Source organism: Nomascus leucogenys, chromosome 4, assembly GCF_006542625.1.
Source record: "Nomascus leucogenys isolate Asia chromosome 4, Asia_NLE_v1, whole genome shotgun sequence".
NCBI classification, from domain to species: domain Eukaryota; kingdom Metazoa; phylum Chordata; class Mammalia; order Primates; family Hylobatidae; genus Nomascus; species Nomascus leucogenys.
In genome coordinates this window covers 116035703-116049702 of record NC_044384.1, presented here as the reverse complement: position 1 = coordinate 116049702, position 14000 = coordinate 116035703, and the positions used below count along the sequence as shown (strand labels likewise).

General features: G+C 39.3%; 1 long non-coding RNA gene across 1 annotated transcript in view; it reads right to left on the bottom strand.

Annotated features, from left to right (window-relative positions):
* The window catches only part of LOC115834720, a 525967-nt gene extending 522452 nt beyond the window's left edge, over positions 1–3515 (bottom strand). Inside the window, exon 1 of the long non-coding RNA XR_004029594.1 lies at positions 3364–3515. This is a non-coding gene — a long non-coding RNA (uncharacterized LOC115834720). The remainder of the gene's footprint in view (positions 1–3363) is intronic.
* Between the last annotated feature and the right edge of the window lie 10485 nt (positions 3516–14000).

The window sequence follows — 14000 nt, the reverse complement described above, 5'->3', positions numbered from 1 at the left end:
GCTGGAGTCAGAGCAAGATGTATCTATGGCTGGTTTGCAGAAGGTCACTGCATTGGTTACCTTGCTGACAAAAAATAAATCCTAGACTTAACACTGATAAGAAACATCATTTTGGCAGAAGCTTTAAAAAGAGAAATATTTAAAATTGACTATGTAGGAAAAAATAAACAATGTGACTAACAAGAATAATTTAGGACTTCCAAAAATATAGTCTACATGGGAATTAACAATAATTAATGTTCATTACCTGCTTACAAGGAACCTGATATTGTTTCTAGTTCTTTTGTTATATTGAACTTTTGCAACAACTTTTTAAGATAGTCACTATTTTAAAACTTGCTGAAGGTCACTCTGCTAGGCCATAAGCTCTAGCTACTATAATATATGCTTCTCAAGTAATCAAGAAAAACCAGCTTTAGGAAAATGCAAGTAAGAATTATTTGCCCAGAGTTCTGGTTAATGGGTGCTACATGATGTGTGTTTATGTATGTGCATATACTTAGGGAGCTATCTGTGGAAGGTAGGGAGTTCCAAGGTCAAGATGTTTGGAGGACACATGTTAAAAAAAGCTAAACAGATTTTTACTGCAAACATAATCAGTGTCATGAATAGGCCAAGGTGAACACTGACTCTCCAAGGGAAGAGTTTTAATGGTAGGGTTTATATATCAGTCCATTTTCACATTGCTATAAAGAAGTTCCTGATCCTGGGTAATTTACAAAAGAAAGAAGTTTAATTGACTCACAGTTCTGCATGGCTTGGGAGGCCTCAGGAAACTTACAATCATGGTGGAAAAGGAGGTAAACACATCCTTCTTCACATGGCAGCAAAGAGGGGAAAAGTCCCTTATAAAAACACCAGATCTTGTGAGGACTCACTCATTATCATGAGAACAGCAGCATGGGGGTAACTGCACCCATGATTTAATTACCTCCCACTAGGTCCCTCCCATGACAGGTGAGGATTATGGGAACTACAATTCCAGATGAGATTTGGGTGGTGACACAGTCAAACCATATCGTTCTGCCCCTGGCCCCTCCCAAATCTCATGTACGCACTTTTCAAAACACAATCGTGCCTTTCCAACAGCCCCCCAAATTCTTAACTCATTCCAACATTAACTCAAAACTCCAAGTTCAAAGCCTCATCTGAGACAGGGCAAGTCCCTTCTGTCTATGAGCCTGTAAAATTAAAACCAAGTTAGTTACCACCTAGATACAATGGGGGTAGAGGAATTGGGTAAATAAACCCATTATGAATGGGAGAAATTGTCCAAAAATGGGGCTACAGGCCCCATGCAAGTTTGAAATCCAATAGGGCAGTTATTAAACCTTAAAGTTCCAAAATGGTCTCCTTCGACTCCATATCTCACATCCTAGTAACACTGATGCAAGAGGTGGGCTCCCAAGGCCTGGGGCAACTCCAGTCCTGTTGTTTTGCAGGGTACAGCCCTCTTCCGGGCTGCTTTCACAGGCTGGCATTGAGTGTTTGCAGCTGTTCCAGGCATGCAGTGCAAGCTGTCAATGGACCTACCATTCTGGGATCTGAAAGCTGGCAACCCTCTTTTCACAACTCCACTAGGCCATGCCCCAGTGCAGACTCTGTGTAAGGGCTCCAACCTCACATTTCCCTTCTCCACTGCCCCATCAGAGGTTCTCCATGAGGGCTCTGCACCTGCAGCACACCTCTGCCTGGACATCCAGGAGTTTCCATACATCCTCTGAAATCTAGGCAGAGGTTCCCAAACCTCAATTCTTGACTTCTGTGTGCCTGCAGGCTCAACACCATGTGGAAGTTGCCAAGGCTTGAGGCTTACACCTTTTGAAGCCATGGCCTGAGCTGTACTTTGGCCCCTTTTAAGCACTAAGTCCCTAGGTTGCACACAGCAGGGAGACCCTGGCTCTGGCCCTGGAAACCATTTTTCCATCCTAGGCCTCTGGGCCTGTGATGGGAGGGGCTGCCATGAAGGTCTCTGAGATGACCTGGAGATATTTTCCCCATTGTCTTGTCGATTAGCATTTGGCTCCTTGTTACTTATGCAAATTTCTGCAGCATATTTGAATTCCTCTCCAGAAAATGGGGTTTTATTTTCTACTGCATTGCCAGGCTGCAAATTTTCAAAACTTTTATGCTGTGTCACTTCTTAAATGCTTTGCTGCTTAGAAATTTCTTTTGCCAGATACTAAATCATCTCTCAAGTTCAAAGTTTCACAGATCTCTAGGGCAGGGGCAAAAAGCTGCCAGTCTCTTTGCTAAATCATAGCAAGAGTGACCTTTACATTAGTTGCCAATGACTTCCTCATCTCCATCTGAGACCATCTCAGCCTGGACTTCATTGTCCATATCACTATCAGCATTTTAGTCAAAGCCATTCAACAAGTCTCTAGGAAGTTCTGGTAGAGGCAGGGGGCAGACAAGGAAGGGTCCCCAGAGAATCTCTGACCTGCCTCTCAAGTGTTTACACCGGATGTTTTTGTGCAGCTAAAGGAACCTGCACAGGGGGCTTGCCTGGGCATCCCCACAGTTAACTGGAGCCCCACATGCACTGTGGGAATGGGGTGGGGCCACCAGGAATCCATGTCTTATGCAGGAGAAGAGCTTGGCCTCCTCAGCTCAGGTCAGTGTGGTAGCCTGGTATTCAATCTGTGAGGTGGGAGTTGGCTGGCAGGAACCCTCTCTTTGCTAAGAGCTCCCTTTCACTTAATGAATTTCACCCTTTTCACCTTGCAATGTGTCCTCATGCCTAATTTTTCCTGGTTGTGAGACAAGAACCCAGATTTAGTTGAACTAAGAAGCAAAAAATCCTGCATCAGTTCCAAACTGTCCCACATTTTCCTGCCTTTTTCTGAGCCCTCCAAACTGTTCCAACCTCTGCCTGTGACCCAGTTACAAAGTTACGTCCACATTTTCGAGTATCCTTGTGGCAGCACTCCACTTTCTGTGGTGCCAATTTACCGTATTAGCCATTTTCATGCTGGAATAGAGAACTGCCTAAGAGTAGGCAATTTATAAAGGAAATAGATTTAATTAACTCATAGTTCTCCATGGCTGGGGAGGGCTCAGAAAACTTGCAATCATGGAAGACGGGGAAGCAAACATGTCCTTCTTCACATGGCAGCAGGAGACAGAAGTGCCAATCGAAAAGGGAAAAGCCCCTTATAAAATGATTAGATCTCATGAGAACTCACTCACTATCATGAGAACAGCAGCATGGGGGTAACTGCCCCCATGATTTAATTACCTCCCACTGGGTCAATCCCATAACACATGGGGATTATGGGAACTACAATTCAAGATGAGATTTGGGTGGGGACATGCCAAATCATATCAGTTTAAGTATAAGGTATTTGACTAGGACTATACCTTTGTGATGGGGCATGACTTCTTGGTTGCATTTCATTTTGTCCTGGCATCTTAGTAGTTAACAGCTGCTGACTGAATGGCAGCCAGAAGTTCACTACCAACAACAGGTGCATGAGTGCCACCACAGTGCAGATCTCCGCCTTGTCCCCAGCTGTTACACCAACCTCATTGTGAGTGTGGAATGTTTAACAATGCATGGCCATGCATACCAGTCCCGAGAGAGAGAGAGACCAAGCATGAGGGAGTACTGGTGAGGCAGCCAGCTGAAAGAGCAAGTGATGACTCAGAAAAACATACAGAGCCGTTGGGGTTTCTTAATAGGCACTCACTCCACCTAGGAAAGGGTAAGGAGAAATTTAATGGACCCTGCTGGGTCTGTTGCTATGTAAATCTCATCTCTGGGGAAGTGACTGGCACAAGAATATCAGATGTCACTGGTGCAGACATTTGGCAGATGTGTCTTGTATTTACCAGCATGCAACCTGTGAGCAAATTCCAAATGTGGGAGCGTGGGAGTGTGGGCAGATGGGTAGGGATGTGTGCATATGCCACTTCTTACATCCACTGCCCACAAAGCAGGAGCAAGGTTTAAGAGGTGAAATTTGACATAGCATTCTGTGTACACTGATAGAGATAGTTAAATTTTTGCAAATACTCATTGTCAGCTGCATTTTAGAGGCAACACCCCATCCATACACACTCTCTCACAAATATGTGAAATGAATCAAATTGCCCATGGCTCCCATGGGAAAAACGTGCTATTACTCTGTTTCCAAAGCAGTTGTCAGATCTCTGGTGATACCTCAAACCAGATACTTGCATTTATGTGACAAGGACTCTTAAAAAGCCTGATAGCTTGTTCCAGGGGAAGGGAAATAAAATAGATAAGTGGAGTTTATTTAAAGTTGAGAGGAACAGAAAGACAGAATATTTATATTGATATGTGATATTTTATCCTTATTAGGCATTTTTATCCTGTTTGGTCAATGGACAAATAGTGCTGAATGTAGGACTAATCTTAAAGCAAATGCCCAGAGTACTTGAATTGTATTGAATTAAATTGAATTGGATCAAATTGAATCAAATAGATTCTGTGAGTGCTCACCTATGTCCAAGAATAGGTTATTTAAGACTGATCTTGGATATAGAAGAGACAGCCTTAGCTTACAGTGTGGCACATAAAGCAAGAAGGAAATGAGATTTATGTCCGTCCTGGGTAAGAGCTGGTAGAAAGCAAGGGGAAGTCTCAGTCTTCAAGGCAAGATCAGAAGCAAAGTTAAGCTAAGATCAGAAGCACAGTTTCAGACAGGAAATATATCTGGCTGAGAAAGTAATTTAGAACTTAGAGGCTGCGGAAAATCCCAGGAGCCCGGTACCCAGGGATAATGTTGCTGGGGGTAGGTGTGGATATTAGGGTAGAAAAACTGTGATATCTAGACACTTTGGTCAGGAATTGATAACAAGGAAACCCTAAGATATAGACTATGCAACACCAGTTGTAGACCATCATGGTGACCAATATTTCCTGAACTTCAGGAGCAGTGGCCAAGGGAACTGTTAGGGAAGATGAAATAAAAGCAAGACATGGTTTTGTGCCCTGATCGTGAAAATCCCTGACTCTTTCAATGTACATGGCAAAAAACATTGTAAAATGTTTAGATTTCTTTTGTATGCAGTCAAAAAATTGAAGCAGAGAAGCCAAGAAAAACTCTATTAATATTAAATGATTTTCACATAAATAATTGCCACATTATTTTTTGCCATTTATTTTCATATTCATAAGAAGGAATGCATTTGAAAATGAAGGTGGAGTTCTGCTCTCTTGTGCTAAGTAAATGACAGAATCAAATGTCTCTCATGCTCTTGAAAAGATAGTGAATCCATCCTGCCACCTCAAAGTTAGATTGTATGAGCCCCAGCATAAAAGTGTGCTAGACTCCTTTTAAAATCTCCATCACTGCATGACCTTGAGCTAACTGCCACTTCATCTTCTAAACCTTCCATTTTCTTTCTTATAAAATTTCCTGAGAGTGATTGCCAGCACTTGCTCAGTGGTCACTGTGTGCCAAATACTGTTCCACATATTTTGTCTAAAGTCTTCCATTTTAATCCCCATCATTACCCAAAAAACTCAGATGAAAACTATCTCAATTTTAAAGAGGAGGAGCTGAAGTATGTAAAGGATAAAGAAGTCATCCAAGTCACATAGTTTCTAAGGGAGAGCACCAGAACATAAACCTAGGCCATTGGGTTTCTATCTATTTGACCAGCAAGCTATGCTTTCTCCTAGGCAAAATATTTCTTACGCAATATGAATATGATAAAGGTGAAATGCATAACAGGTACACAATAAAACCTAGTAAATGTGTTTTTCTCCTTAGTTTGTCCAGCACTTACCTCCCAACCTCACCCCAGGTTATGGAAAGGGAAGAGGGAAACTGCAGGTGTACATGGGTTTTAACTCCTCAGGTGATTCTGACAGACTTCACAAATAAGAACCTTTCCTTCTATGAACCCATTGCACGGTTTTGTAGCATTCAGCCTCAAGAGATTCCTTCCTGACTTCTGACTTAATTCAAACAGGGGAGACTATAAGGTATTTTCCCCTTGTTTTATTAAAAATTCTGTGTTACAACACTCCTAGGAGTTTATGACTAAGTCAAACATGTCAAAATTGTTTGGTCTAAAATTATTTGGCTTTCTGAAGTCTCTATTTTCTTTCAACTTTGACTTGTACAATCATTATATAGTTATAGCAATGAATATCTCCTGAGTGCAAGTACATTCTGCTTCTTGAGTTGCCAGGTACTATTTCCAAAAATTGGATCCCAATGTGATGTGCTGCTGCATTCAGATCCATTACCTGCTGCTGAGCTGGGCTTATGTGGTCCATCGCTGTATTTGCCTCCTTCCCACCAGAGGCTTTTTTACAGAGAGCTTCAGCATTAGCTGCAATCCTAGTAGACATCTTAAGAGTATGAAAATTGTTACACCAATCTAGAACCATTCAATGTAGCCACAAATTATTGTGGGTTTGGGTGACTAGGTGGTTTTCTGATATATACTTAGAAATGTCAATGTTTTATCATAGCTACATGGATCTAACTTCTGTGCATGCTTATCAGCCATCTTTTTATTTTTATGTATTTATTTTTTTTAGACAGAGTCTCGCTCTGTCGCCCAGGCTGGAGTGCAGTGGCGCGATCTCGGCTCACTTCAAGCTCCGCCTCCCAGGTTCACGCCATTCTCCTGCCTCAGCCTCCCGAGTAGCTGGACCTACAGGCACCCGCCACCACGCCCTGCTAATTTTTTGTATTTTTAGTAGAGATGGGGTCTTATGAGCCATTTTAAAGCAATTTAGTACAGTGGAACCTGAGAAAAATGAGGAAGAATGACAATTTCTATGAGGAACTTAAAGACTGATATTTTATTTGAATAAAATTGTATAGTGGAAAGTCTCTAGCATCTTAAAGGTATGAAGAGATTACTGTTCTCCCAGTCCCTCCCCACAGTGGATTATCAGTTTTTTGGATGAGCTTTGGAGGATTCATGAGCCCAAAAATGAGGGTAAAATTTTGTAGCTGTGTTTTGGGGGAAGAATTTTATACCTTTTTCCCCCCCAGATTCTCCAAATGACCTGTGCCATAATAAATTAAGGATACAGAGCTAGAAAGAAAAAATGGATGTGAGCTCAGTGTCCATGTCTGTACTGAATGGAAATGTAGTCTACATCTATTTTGTTATTTTTACCTAAATAGTTAATTCAGTTATTTGCTGAGTGTCTATGATGTATCATGCACAGTACCAGACACTAAGAATGCGACCAAACATCAGCTCCCTTTCTTTGAAAGCAGAAACTTCTTAAAGAGGGAACTCGTTGCTAGGTCTACATTGACTCTTTCTTTTCTTGACTATCAGGTGTACCGTGTACTCCAGTCTCCCAATACTTTCTTTTCACTTGCAGTGGATTCTCCAACTCTCACCTACCTCTCTGTTTTCCTGCGCCTCACTGAGGCTAAGAAAATAATGGGATGGATTTTTGACATGTTTCAATTCTGGGAAGAATCTACACTCTTTCTGGCATGGTAAGATACAGAGGTTATAGCAGAAAAAGTTTATCTTCATGACGAAAAATCTTTTGTTATATTTTGCTATTCCTATATGATTTCAGACCTCTCCGAAGGCTTCTGTTCTTGTATTCCTCCACTGTCAGATATCAAAACTCCCATCTCCAACTTGATTAAACTAAAGAGCCTCTGCATAGCATAATAAATAAAACCACAGTAAACAGGTAACACAGAATGGGAGAAAGCATTCATAAACTATGCATCTGACAAAGATCTAGTGTTCAGAATCAATAAGCAATGGAAACAATTCTACAATCAAGAAACAACCCATTGAAAAGTGAGCAAAAGACATGAACAGACACTTCTCAAAAGAAGACATATAAGCAGCCAATAAACATATTTAAAAAAAATCCTCAGTATTGCTATGCATTAGAGAAATACAAATCAAAAATCACAATGAGATACAATCTCACACAACTGAGAATGTCTATTATTAATCCTGGACAACGTGGCAAAACCCCATCTCTACTAAAAATACACACACACACACACACAAAAATACCTGGGTGTGGTGGTGCATGCCTGTAGTTCCCACTACTTGGAGGGCTGAGGTGGGAGGATCACTTGAGCCCAGGAATTTGAGGCTGCAGTGAACCGAGACTGTGCCACTGCACTCCAACTTGGGCAATAAGAGTGAGATGCTGTCAAAAAAAAAAAAAAAAAAAAAAAAAAAAAAAAAAAAAGAGGCTGGGTGTGGTGGCTCACACCTGTAATTCCAGCACTTGGGAGGCCAAGGTGGGTGAATCACTTGAGGTCCGGCATTTGAGACCAGCCTAACCAACATGGAGAAAACCTGTTTCTACTAAAAATACAAAATTAGCCGAGCATGGTGGTACATGCCTGTAATCCCAGCTACTCGGGAGGCTGAGGCAGGAGAATCACTTGAACCCAGGAAGCGGAGGTTGTGGTGAGCAGAGTTCACGCCATTGCACTCCAGCCTGGGCAATAAGAGCAAAACTCCATCTCAAAAACAAAAGAAGACGAATGTCTATAATGAAAAGTAAAACAACAACAGTTACTGGGAAGGCTACGGAGAAAAAAAAATACTTAAATACTGTTGCTGGAAATGTAAATTAGTTCAGCCATTGCGGAAAACAGTTTGAAGATGTCTCAAAGAACTTAGAACCACCATTCAACCCAACAATCCTATGACTAGGTACATATTCAAAAGAAAATAAAACATTCTACCAAAAAGACACATGCACACATATGTTCATCATTGTGCTATTCACAATAGCAAAAACATAAAATCAACTTAGGTGCACATCAATGGTGGGATAGATAAAGAAAATGTGGTACATGTACACCATGGAATACTATGCAGCCATAAAAAACTAAACCATGTTCTTTGCAGCAACATGGATGCAGTTGGAAGTCATTATCCTAAGTCAATTAATGAAGAAACAGAAAACCAAATACTACATGTTCTCACTTATAAGTGGGAGCTAAACACTGTACTCATGAACATAAAGATGGAAACAATAGACACTGGGAACTACTCTCAGGGAGACAGGGGGCAAAGTTTGAAAAAGTAAGTATTGGATCCTATGCTCACTATCTGAGTGACAGGATCATTTGTATCCCAAACCTCAGCATCGCACAATATACTCGCATAACAAATCTGCACATATATCCCCTGAATCTAAAATAAAAGTTGAAATTATTTATAAAAGCCACCTCAATTGGATGAGAACTGGACATGATGGCATAATATTTTCCGTATCTCAAAGAACTTATACCAAAATAGTTGGGCTTTAAAATTTTACGGAAGAAGATAGGGTAATGGAGTGAATCATTGGAGGAAGTGTGGGATCTCTCTGCTGACAGAAGCAGTTGGCCATAGGATGCACTTTCATAAGCTAGAACAAAGGTTCTTTTCTCATGAAGTGAGCAAAACCAGATTTACGTGTTAAGTAGTAAGGAGCTATTTTAAAATCTCCACTATCCAAATGACCATGTATAGCTTGTAACACTTGAACCTGAGATAAAAAGCAGACTAAACATTCTCTAAGGATATGTATATGCCCAACCACTTTTTACTTTTTTGATACAAAAATTCAATAACCAACTCTTAAAGTTAAAATGTAGGATTCAGTCAACATAATAATTTGTGAACAGTTGATGTAATTGTGCATTTGCCAAAGTTAAAGAAGCAGGTGATCTATAAAGGGAGGGAATGAGCATAATGGTACAATAAAAACCTGAGCTAAAGATAGTTACGGCAACTATCAGTTTAGCTCTGAGGTTTGTGGGAGGAAGGATGAGCAAAATGAAGCATACAGATATTTAACATGTTACTGAGCCTGATTTGTAGCATATGGAAGGAGAGAACTTACAGGATAAAATTCTTCTTCATCAGTTTACTCTGATGAAACTGTTATGCTAGCTCTGAGAGTGCAGTTAATTGCAATGAAAATTTCACATTATAAAATCAATTTTTCTCTAAATATTTATCCATGTACTTGACTCAGAAATATTTAAATATGGTGCTCATTTTTGCTTAAGACTTCACTGCTCATGGACGATATGGTGGCTGCTGCTCCCAGGTCTGATATTGCCCCAAATTTTCCATTTCTTTACTCTACATAAATCCTCAGTTTGGATATTTGTAAGGGTAGAATTTGTCTTAGTATGTCAATATTTGCCTCTAAAGTGACAGTTCATGTTTTTCAGTCAAAGTACTACTTTGTACACTTATGATTTTATAAGATGAATTAAGGAAAGTTTCCTCTACCCAAAGATGGAATTTGAGATTACATTTAAAAATTGATCTAGATTGATTCTATAATAATTAGCTTTGTCCAAGAATATAATTGTAAATATTTATATGAATATAATAGTCTGTTTTGGAGACAGGGATACTTTCTGAAGAAAATCTTGATTCATATCTATAGAATCTCTAGGATGCTTACTATTATATAGGACACCATGAGGGAAAACAAAATGGAGCAGCTACTTTTTCATCTTTAAGTGATGAAAATATCATACAATCTTCCCAGTTAGTCAGTTTATATCATAATAGATTTGGAGTGATTTTCATTCTTCAAATCTGCTAGTTATGGAAGATGCATGATTCTAAGGAATGGCAAACTCATCTAAGAACATATTGCTAGGACTAAGACAATTTTAAGTTATTTACGTAGGTCATCTTGTAACCCCACTGTCTTGGAGGAGACCTTCTATTCTTGATTCTCTAGGCCAAGATCAAATTTCCAAGGCCTCAGGATCTACTTAAAACCAGTTGAACATTCTAGGCTCACTCAGGCTGAAAACCATCCTAAAACTGGATCATAAACCACTAAATAAGAATATGTTTGTCCAAAGCTCACCTTTCGTCTAGGCTGGCCTCCAGTATGGTATATATAGTAAGAGACAGCTTATATTTTAAAGATTTAATTTGATAAGATCTTAGGATGATTTTTTAGACAGAAATGCTAAAGAAAAACAAGAAGATAGTCACCTTTCTCAAAGAGGGTCTGCCAAAATCTCAAGTATGAAACTTGAACATGGTCTTCTGTATTTAAAGCATAGCAACTCCATCCAACAAGAGCTAATCTCTAACCAAGGCTCTCATTATAAAATTGGCAACTCTATTTCAGTAAAAGAGCAATAGCAGGTTCAATATTCTATAAGAGAAAGCGAATTAGCCTCTGAAAATCCTTCCCATTTTCTTCTTTTAACATTTGAGCTTGTACTGAACTGCTGAGGGAGAAGTCAGAAGATTTTCAAAGGATCGGCTGGGTGCGGTGGCTCACGCCTGTAATCCCAGCACTTTGGGAGGCCAAGGCGGGTGGATCACGAGGTCAGGAGATAGAGATCATCCTGGCTAACACGGTGAAACCCTGTCTCTACTAAAAATACAAAAAAATTAGCCGGGCGTGGTGGCGGGCGCCTGTAGTCCCAGCTACTCGGGAGGCTGAGGCAGGAGAATGGCGTGAACCTGGGAGGCGGAGCTTGCAGTGAGCCGAGACTGGGCCACTGCACTCCAGCCTGGGCGACAGAGCGAGACTCCGTCTCAAAAAAAATTAAAAAGAAGATTTTTCGAAGGACCATGCTCTATCATCATGAGATGTTTCCCCAGTTTATAACAATGCACTTCTGTATACTCATTTTTGTCATACATACTTTACTACAGAACAACTGTAACTACAGAGCCCACATGAAAGACAGAATATCAGAAGAACATAAAATTCCTCTCTCACATGCATATTTAAGGCAAACATAAACCCCTGAGTGTTTTAGTTGGACTAAAAAAGGCAACAAAGAGTGGAAAATAAGCAAGTTGGTGTTCAATTTGTCATAAGTGTCTATGAATTCTAGATTGAGGTTACTGACTAGGTAAGATTGGAGGCCCCTCTAGGATTATTTGTCCCCAGCTAAAAGAGAGTCTGCTCTGCGTATACCAGCGTTTTTCTTTATATTCCAAGATGCCATTTCCACAAGTACTATCATCCCCAAGTAAAATTCCACTCTGGGGATTTATATATAGGACATAAAGCTGCAGTTAGCCTTTGCCATATTTTCAAATCTGGCTCTTGCTCTTTCATAACCAAGCACACCTAATATCAGCACATTTTTCTCTAAATTTTTCTTTTCTATTTTTCTTCCCAAGGCAGACACATTTTTTTTTTCCTCTTGCTAACCTGAAAGAGCTGGAGATGCTGAAAATAACATCGAGAAGTTGATATTTGCTTCCTTTCATATTTAAATCTTTTTTACTTCTCCTCCTATTTTTCTACTTTTACTCCTCCTTCCATCCTTCAATTCTTTCTTTTCCCAAATTTAAAATATCTTGACTTCTTTGAATTACGCTTCTTTCAGGTCCTTCACATATTAAACTATATCAAAGAATGAGCAAGGGCAGGTAGCTCACATGAAAATACAAAGGAAGCCCTGTAGCTTTTTGCTACATTTCTTATCCTATAGTGTCATCTTTTTTTTTCCTACTGTTCAAGGATATGATTATTCTTCTTTTAAATTTTTATCAGATAATATAGCATCTATTTTTATTTCTTCTTGAGACATTTATCAGTCAGGCTGCATAACAGGTCATGCTAAAACTGAATGACTTACATGTATTAATCTAACAATTCTATCATTGCCAATTTACACTGGGCTCAGTTGGACAGTTCTGCTGACCTGTGCCAGGGTTGGTTGGTCTCAACCGGGTGCATTCATTTGTCAGGAGTCAGCTTCCAGACTGATTGAGGGCATGCTGTTCAAAGATGGCCTAGATGGAATGGTCTGTTTTATGTACTCTCTCCTTCTTCAATAGGTTAACCCCAGTGGCCAGGACAAGATATTCAAAGGGTGACAGGAAAGGTTCAGCCTCAAAATTCACAAAAATGGCATTTGGCTGCATTTTGTTGAATAATTCAAGTCAAAGATTAGAAGGAGAAGGAATACATAGGCTCTACCTCTTGATGTCAGGTGAAAAGTTTGCAACCATTTTCATAATGTACTACAGAAAATGGAAGTAGTGTAATGTGGCTCTGATGTTTGAGTTTGGAGTCAGATTATCAGGGTCAAATCAATCTCCAAACTTATTACTTTTGAATCAGTTCCTTGCTTTTTTATGGCTTCATCCCACATGTAAATGCTTGGTGCATAGTAAGAAAATATATTTTAGCTATTGCCATACTATTGTCATTATTTTTATTATTACAGTTTTTAGGCCTGACTCTTAATTTACATATACAATGATTAATCCAAAAATTTTTAGATAGCTTTTACATTAAGGCCTTGTGAATTCCATTGAGACCCACAGGCATCTTTGTCTTGAAGAAATACTATTGTTATATCTGTGAATCACATGTTTACATGATCCCCAGAAGGCAAAGGTGACTCTACTCTCCTGACTCTGTGATGAACACAATTAATTGATTTTAGCATTTTTATCCAGATTGTTTTGAACAGACCTCCAGAAAGCCACTACCAGTTGACCAAAGGCGGTATATATTTACCTCCCCAGCAATAATTTCAAAAACCTGGGTAATGTTTCCTTCTATATTTTTTTAAAAGTCCATTAATTCTATTGACTTCTAAGTAAGTAAAGGTCATCTACACTAGTGGTTCTCAAACATTTTGGTTTCAGTATTTATTTTCAGTTTTACAAATCATAGAGGACGCCAAAGACCTTCTGTTTATGTGTCTCATATCAACATTTATCATATCAGAAATTAAAACCCCAAAGTTATAAGTAAATTTTAAAATATCTATAATATACTCATTATATGTTGATTCATATTTTATGTTAAATACCATGTTTAAAATAAAATAGTACCATATTTTTATGTTAAAAAAAACTTCTACTTTCTCAAAATAAAAAGGTATTGAGAAGAGTGGCATTGCTTTATACTTTCCGCAAATATATTTGAAGTCTGACCACAGACAACTAGATTATCATGTCTATTTCCGTAGTCAATTTCTTGTGATATGTTGTTTTGGTTTAAGTATATGAAGAAACACCAGACTTACAGAGTTATATTATCAGAACAGCAAGGACCTCAT